Raw genomic sequence first — 6928 nt, forward strand, 5'->3', positions numbered from 1 at the left:
ATAATTCTTTTGTGCCATTTTAAAGAAATGCTTACACTGTAAAACTAATTATGTAGTTTTGTACCTTTAATATACTGACAACCACCATAATAATGCAGGCGGTAAAAGAGAAAGCAACATGAAGAATCAATAGTTTTAGCAGTAGTCCCCGGAAGATGGACTTCATCTGTCAGTACTCCTCCTCTTAGACTTGTCTCATAAATTTCAAAAACATGCTGTGCTTTTTCACAGAATCACTGTGGTATTGGATGGAAAGGAGCATGGAGAGAAAGAAAGTGATTGAAAGAGAGGGATTAAAGGACGCAAAGATGGGGAAAGACAGGGGAAGGTGTAGGGGAACTTTCCATCCAGGTTAGCAGTTGGCAGGTCAGTCACAGACTAAGGTTTGGAACAGTGACAGTGATAGGAACAATATGTTTTATTCAGAAGGATGAAACAGCAAGTGGGGCCGCCGAAGCTCTCAGCGATTCAGACTTCGTGTCATTTGCTGGGGTTCAATTAAGCTGCAAAGTATCCGGTTGACGTGAGGAGAGAGCAAAAGAGGGGAGAGAAGGCAAGGGAAGCCAAGTATACACCGACCCAGCAGCTGAGAGAAGCCGAACACAGAAGGAAGGCCACTGAGAATTGAAATTCCCTCATTTTCTGAGCGGAAAAAAAATGCATAGCTTCCTCTCAGATTGCAGGTATCAGCTCGTCTCTTCAAACAAAGACTCCTGCCCTTCTTCAGTGCAGGCTATATTGTTTTCGGACTACACATTCTCACATCTCAGCACGACGATGTAAGGTTGTGGTCAAAATTGTACATGCACTCTGCAGAATCTCTGCATGCTATCTTTTATTTAGTACTGTCCTGAAGATATTTTACATAAAATATGTTTACATACAGTCCACAAGACAACATACTAGCTATTAATAATTTCTTAAATTGACCCTGTTTAAAAAGGTCCCCTCAATTTTTTGATACTGTGTTTCATTACCTAGATGATCCATGACTTATTTATTTATGTATTTTGTTGATGGTTGTTTAACTGAATCCTGCAGCTTCCACAAGTTCTTTGGTTTTCCAGCATCTTTTGCATGAACCATTTCAAGCAGTGACTGTATGATTTTAAGATCCATCTTTTCACTATGATGAAAACTCATTATGAACTCACTATGATGAGTTACTCATACGTAATGTTTACAAAAGGTTCAAACATTTACTGATGCTTCAAAGACGCAAGTCCTGGGAGGTGATGAAGAAACAAATTAATCTACATCTCGGATGGCCTGAGAATGAGTAAATTTTCAGTACATTTCTGTTTTTGAGTAAACTATTCCTTTAATCACAAATATCAATATTTGCTTTGAGAATGACCTTCTTCAGAAGTGAGAAAAAAGTGTTTATTAAGTCTGATATCTGGATATTTATCTTACAAAAACCCATGGATTCGCTACAGGGGGCCTTTGTTCACCCGCCGGAGCTGTGTGAGCAACGTCTTATTACAGATGTGCGCACTTTATTTCACGTCTTCTGAACTGTTGACAACAAACACCCGCTTACCCCCATTGAAAGGCTTGGAAGAGCAAGGACAATTTTTTATATTACTCCGATTGGATTATTTTGAAAGAAGAAAGTCACACACACCTAGGATGCTTCGAGGGTGAGTAGAAGATGGACAGATTTTCATTCTCGTCTGAGCTAACCCTTTAAAATCAAGAAGACCGGACTTAAAGTGTATTGAGTGAGTGTTGTATTTCCATTCATAATCTGCACTAATGTGTGAGTTTTTGCAAAAACACATTTGTGTGATTTTTTAACAACATTATTAAAATAAAAAATCCAAAATAACTCATTTTGTGTATTTATTGCAGAACTGATTACTTGATATTGTGGATCCATAAACATGCAACCTAGACAGGTGACGTACAACTACACACGATGCAGTATGCATGTATTTCATTTTAAGCATAGATTTATTCTCCAATTCTTCCTCCTCCTCATCCACAGATTCGGAAATAGTCTCTTTCCTTCCTCTCTGACTGACAGGATCACTTCTTGTCCTACTATCCGCTCTGGCTTTGTACTTGCGCCAGCTCTCCTCCCCCCTCTGGAATTGTGTTCTTCGCACTGCGGAACCGAATGGAAATTATTGAATCCGAGGAAGTTTCAATGCATCACAACTATCTCCTCACACATTCTCTCAGGTTCATCTGCATTCTAGCTGTACGTCAATCGCCCCTCCACTTCCATTCATTCTAACGGTAAAGATAAAGTGGCTGCCAGCAGGACAGTATTTGCAAAATATCATTTTGTATTCTCCCTTTGTCTCTCTCGCCCTCTGCGAAGGGAAAGTTTCCATCAGTGTTCGAGTTCATGCTCATGCATGGGGAATTAGGTTTTAGTTTCCACAGTTGACCTTATTAAGCTCTGGTCATATGAAAGTAAAAAAAAATTCTCATGTATGTGTGTGTGTCTGTGTTCAAAAGTTACATTTGTAATGTTTTTTGTTTGTTTGTTTTTTGCATTACGCTAGATTTGAACAAAGTAAAGCACATATTTCAGAGATTTAAAGTCTTAGAAATGTCTGTTATGATTCAAGATTAAATTTTTATTGTAGCTTTAAAATCATATTCACACTTTTGCGTTACAGTCTGATGTCACAACAGCAAATTTCAACATGTATATGCAAATGAGTTTTAAGAGCTGCGGGAGTAAATTATAATGGATGTGGAAAATGGTACACTGGTTGTGAAATTGGCCACAGTTTTGTGTGTGTGTGTGTGTGTGTGTGTGTGTGTTGGTTTTTGTGGTTTACAAGGACTTTTGACCTGAATACGCACCAGCATTACAGGGACATTTGGGTTTATGAGGACAGGGCCCATGTCCTTATAATTCCGACAGTGTATATGCCTTTCTCTATGTCCCAGAAGCTCCCTCTCAAATTTTCGCGCCATGTCCTAATATACCACAAAACCCTGAAATTTTACTATACACTGTGTATCCTCCGAACTCGGGAGTGCGCCCCTGCAGCCCGGACCCGGTACTGCATCCGCGTCATCGAAAATTTGCATATTTTACACTTGTGTAAGTTTGGAGGCCGCTGATTGGCTAGATCGGCACCGGAGGGCGGGAAATCGCGAAAACAAAATGGCGGCGGTGGGCGGGGCTACATTCTGCCGCTAATAGCTCCGTACAAGTAAGTTAATGCAGTTTGGTAATTATTTAAACACTTTTTTGCTATAATTTATCGATTGTATATGATTATATAAATGCATAATGATCGTCCAATTAAACATATTCCTTAAATATCATCATATAAAGTATGAATGTGACTTCAAAGCTGTAATTACTCAGTTTAATATCAGTATATTGATGTAACGCTATTAATGTAACGTTTCATAGATGGTTATTTAAATATATTATTATTATTATTATTATTGTTATTATTATTATTATTATTATAAATCCCGTATACTCGTGCTCTAATCAGCGAGGCAAGGGTGTCGGTTTGTAACTTCCTGTTTGGACCGGACGCAATCTGTGCACCTGAAGTGAAGACATCTGCGGTGTGAAGCTGTTGGAGACAACTATTATATGAAAGGTGAGTAATACTGCTGTTAAATCGTTTCTCTGAGAGTTTGTGGCTCAGTTTGGCTTGTTCGTGAGTGTCTTCAGTGCTCTTTAGAAAGCAGCTAGCGCGTGATGCTAATGGCGCTAGCGTGTTTACACTAAGTGTCCTCTATTAAGAGTAACATCAAACAAGAATCAACAATGCTTGTCAGTTTAACTTCTTTTCGTTCACAGTATAACTGTAAATGTAATAGAACAGTCTAGCCATCATAATAATCTGTTGTCATGGCTACAGTCTGTGAAGGGGAGGGAGAGGGGGTTCAGCGAAAAATCGGCAGCTGTCAGCAGGAAGTGGCTGTCACTGGCAGCAGGAAGTGGCTGCCAATAAAACCGGATGGCAGCTGTCGCTAATACCCGGAAATTGGAGGAGGCTGCCGGCGGCAACAAGACAAATAAATAATTATATACGCTTGTGATTATGTTTAATACTTTTTTAAATAAGTATAAAGGTAAATATTGTATATTATTTGATTTAAAATATTGATCAAATATAAACAAAGAAATAAGATCATTTTGCTAAACGTTAATTTCCAGCTGAATGTTTATGCATGCATGTGTCATTGTTTGTGTGAAACAAAACAATTTGTATTTATATTTATTTATATACAAGAGTGGCACTTACTGGGTGTATGTTGTATATTTATTATAGGCTATATACACAAATGACTGAAAAGAGATAAGTCTCAGAGACCTTTATTTAAAATCATAATTTGCGGTTATATTTGTAGTATTTCAAGAAACAACTATATATATATATATATATATATAGTATAAAGTAGCTTTTAAATTTGTAACTGGGTTAGTAAGTTGTCAAAGTCAGTGCTTTACAATGTAAACAGTATAAAATATATTCAGTAAGCAAGCAGACTAAAATATCAATCAGAATCACTAACAACAATCCGGAGGTATTTTCAAGACTCTTAGATCAGAACTGATGAGTTCTGATGGAGTTACTTCTCCAGCATCTTGCACCAATCACTGTAAAACCCAGGGTGGATGTGCATCTCTCCTCATTTTCCTCTTGCAACATGGTCAAGTCAAGCATCATTTATTTATATAGTGCTTTTAATAATACAGATCAAAGCAAAGCAACTTTACAGTATTAAATAGGAAAATAGTGTGTCAGTCAATAATGCAGAAGGACATTAGTAAACTCAGTTTAAAAGTCAGTTTATCATTGAATTCAGTGAAGTCATCCTTCAGCTCGGTTCAGTTTAAATAGTATCTGTGGAATCATTTGCAATCATGTCAATGAGATCGCTGTAAATGAAGTGACCACAACGAAGCAAGCCAGAGGCGACAAGGAACCAAAACTCCACCGGTGACAAAAATGGAGTAAAAACAAGGTCTTTACAGGGGATCTGTATCCGGGGCTCTAGTTGTCCTGGTCTCCGCTGTCTTTCAGGGCTGTAGAGGTCCTTTCTAGGTGCGATCCACCATCTGGTCTGGATACGTACTCGATCCGCGTGACTGCAGTGACCTCCGAATAAAAAAGAAACAGATTAATATAATTGAAGATGTTAATATCTATACGATGTTTGATAGGGAGCCAGTACAGGGTTTACAGAACTGGGCTAATCCGGTCATACTTCCTGATTCTAGGAAGAACTCTAGCTGCTGCATTTTATTATTCATAAGAAAATGGTGACATTAATACCTAAATTGCTTTATTAACAGTAGACATGCATGCACAGCCATATTAATGATTATTCCCATTGCATCTTGTCATCATGTACAGAGCAGTGATTACATTTTCATGCATAATTTGCACACCTGGTAAGCAGTTGATGTAAACCTCGTCGCAGTGTCTGCAGGGTGTACATTTTGTTGAATTCCTGACATGGCTCAGACTTGTTCTCCATTTTGTTCCACCTGTATATTGAGATGAGTATGAAAACAGCATTATTACAAAGATAAACATTCAGACATGGCAACTGAGAAATGTAATGTTATGGCACCTTTTTAAACTTCTAATCAAATATGTAAAAGAAAATACTCAGTCAAGCCAGCTGGATTGTGCCCTCTTTCGAAAAGAGTCTGTATACAGTACAACAGACTTCTGAATTTGGAACAAACCAAAGACGGACTTAGTAATGTAGCATCACCCCTCCTCCAGGATCACGTAAAGAAGAATTTCCAACAGGACAGCATCTGGCAACTATTGGGTATTACAAAAAAATAAAAAAAAAAAAGGTGTCAGTGCCATGGTTTTGTCTCAAGATGCACATCAGTAATGTTTTTTTTTTTTTTTTTTTTTTCTAAATGCATGTTTACAAAAGCTACTTCAATGTAAAAAATTATAGTAAAAAAAAAAAAATTGTTTTGCATTCACATGCTTACAACTTCAACTGGTACACAGAACAGTTCTGCACATGCATAGTATTAGAGAAAACACACCTCAATAGTGTAAAAAAAAAGGGATCCTTCTTTTAAGAACTCTTAAGTTAATGTATATCACACAATCTCCTGAAAGACTTAACATGCAAAAATATATGGTTAGTGTTGCACATTTATCTTCTATCATTCCAGTCAAACAACATTCTTTTATATTATTCAATAGACTGTTAACACGCTAACAAACGTTAAAATTTAATGGTACGTCAAACGGTAGGCCCCAAACAAGGTACACAAACAACGTTGCTACCACTAATTAGATTTCATTGAACAATTAAACCAAAGTAGGCACCAAGTCGTTCACCAAGACAACAATTAAAATCAAACTTACAACGCAAAAAAACATTAATTACTCCGATGACCAATTTCTGAACTTACCGTTTGATCAATCGCAACCATTACTGAAGCGTTTGGGTGCAGTTATATCTGATTGGTTGCGCCCACGTTGGTCGATACTGATTGGCTCCCACCGATCGGCAGGTCCCGCCTACCATCCGGCTGACAGTTACTGCCTTCCGGCTGTCAGTTACTGCCTTCCGGCTGTCAATGGCAGCCACTTCCTGCTGCCAGCTGCCGATTTTTTATCTGAACCCCTGCTGGGCAGTTATGTTTAATATTATTACTGTTCAGCTTGGTTTAATTAATAAACACAGAGATGTGCTCTTTTCACTTCCCAATACTTACTGTATATAATAAGTAAAATCACCTTTATTTGTATAGTGCTTTGTAGAATACAGATATACAGAATACATCATATTACACATATATTCTGTTCAGTAGAACTGTCATTATTCGTTTGCATATTAAGTTGAAAACAAACAAACGTAATATTGTCAGATGGAGGCCAACAGTTCTTATTGTTATTAAAGCAGACACAGAGGATGGCTGAAGGTGCGAGGCGAAGGAGAAAGCTGAGGCCAT

General features: G+C 37.8%; 1 long non-coding RNA gene across 2 annotated transcripts; it reads right to left on the minus strand.

Annotated features, from left to right (window-relative positions):
- Nucleotides 1–4344: 4344 nt before the first annotated feature.
- On the minus strand, nt 4345–6607 carry LOC127957118 (uncharacterized). Of its 2 annotated transcripts, XR_008153711.1 has the most exons (4): nt 6386–6607; nt 5610–5771; nt 5387–5485; nt 4345–5093 (listed from the first exon to the last, which is right to left on the minus strand). It is a non-coding gene; the product is annotated as an uncharacterized LOC127957118 (long non-coding RNA). The 2 variants fall into 2 exon arrangements; XR_008153710.1 differs by having other exon boundaries at nt 5387–5771.
- Nucleotides 6608–6928: the final 321 nt, after the last annotated feature.

This window comes from Carassius gibelio, chromosome B5 (assembly GCF_023724105.1).
Source record: "Carassius gibelio isolate Cgi1373 ecotype wild population from Czech Republic chromosome B5, carGib1.2-hapl.c, whole genome shotgun sequence".
Taxonomy (NCBI): domain Eukaryota; kingdom Metazoa; phylum Chordata; class Actinopteri; order Cypriniformes; family Cyprinidae; genus Carassius; species Carassius gibelio.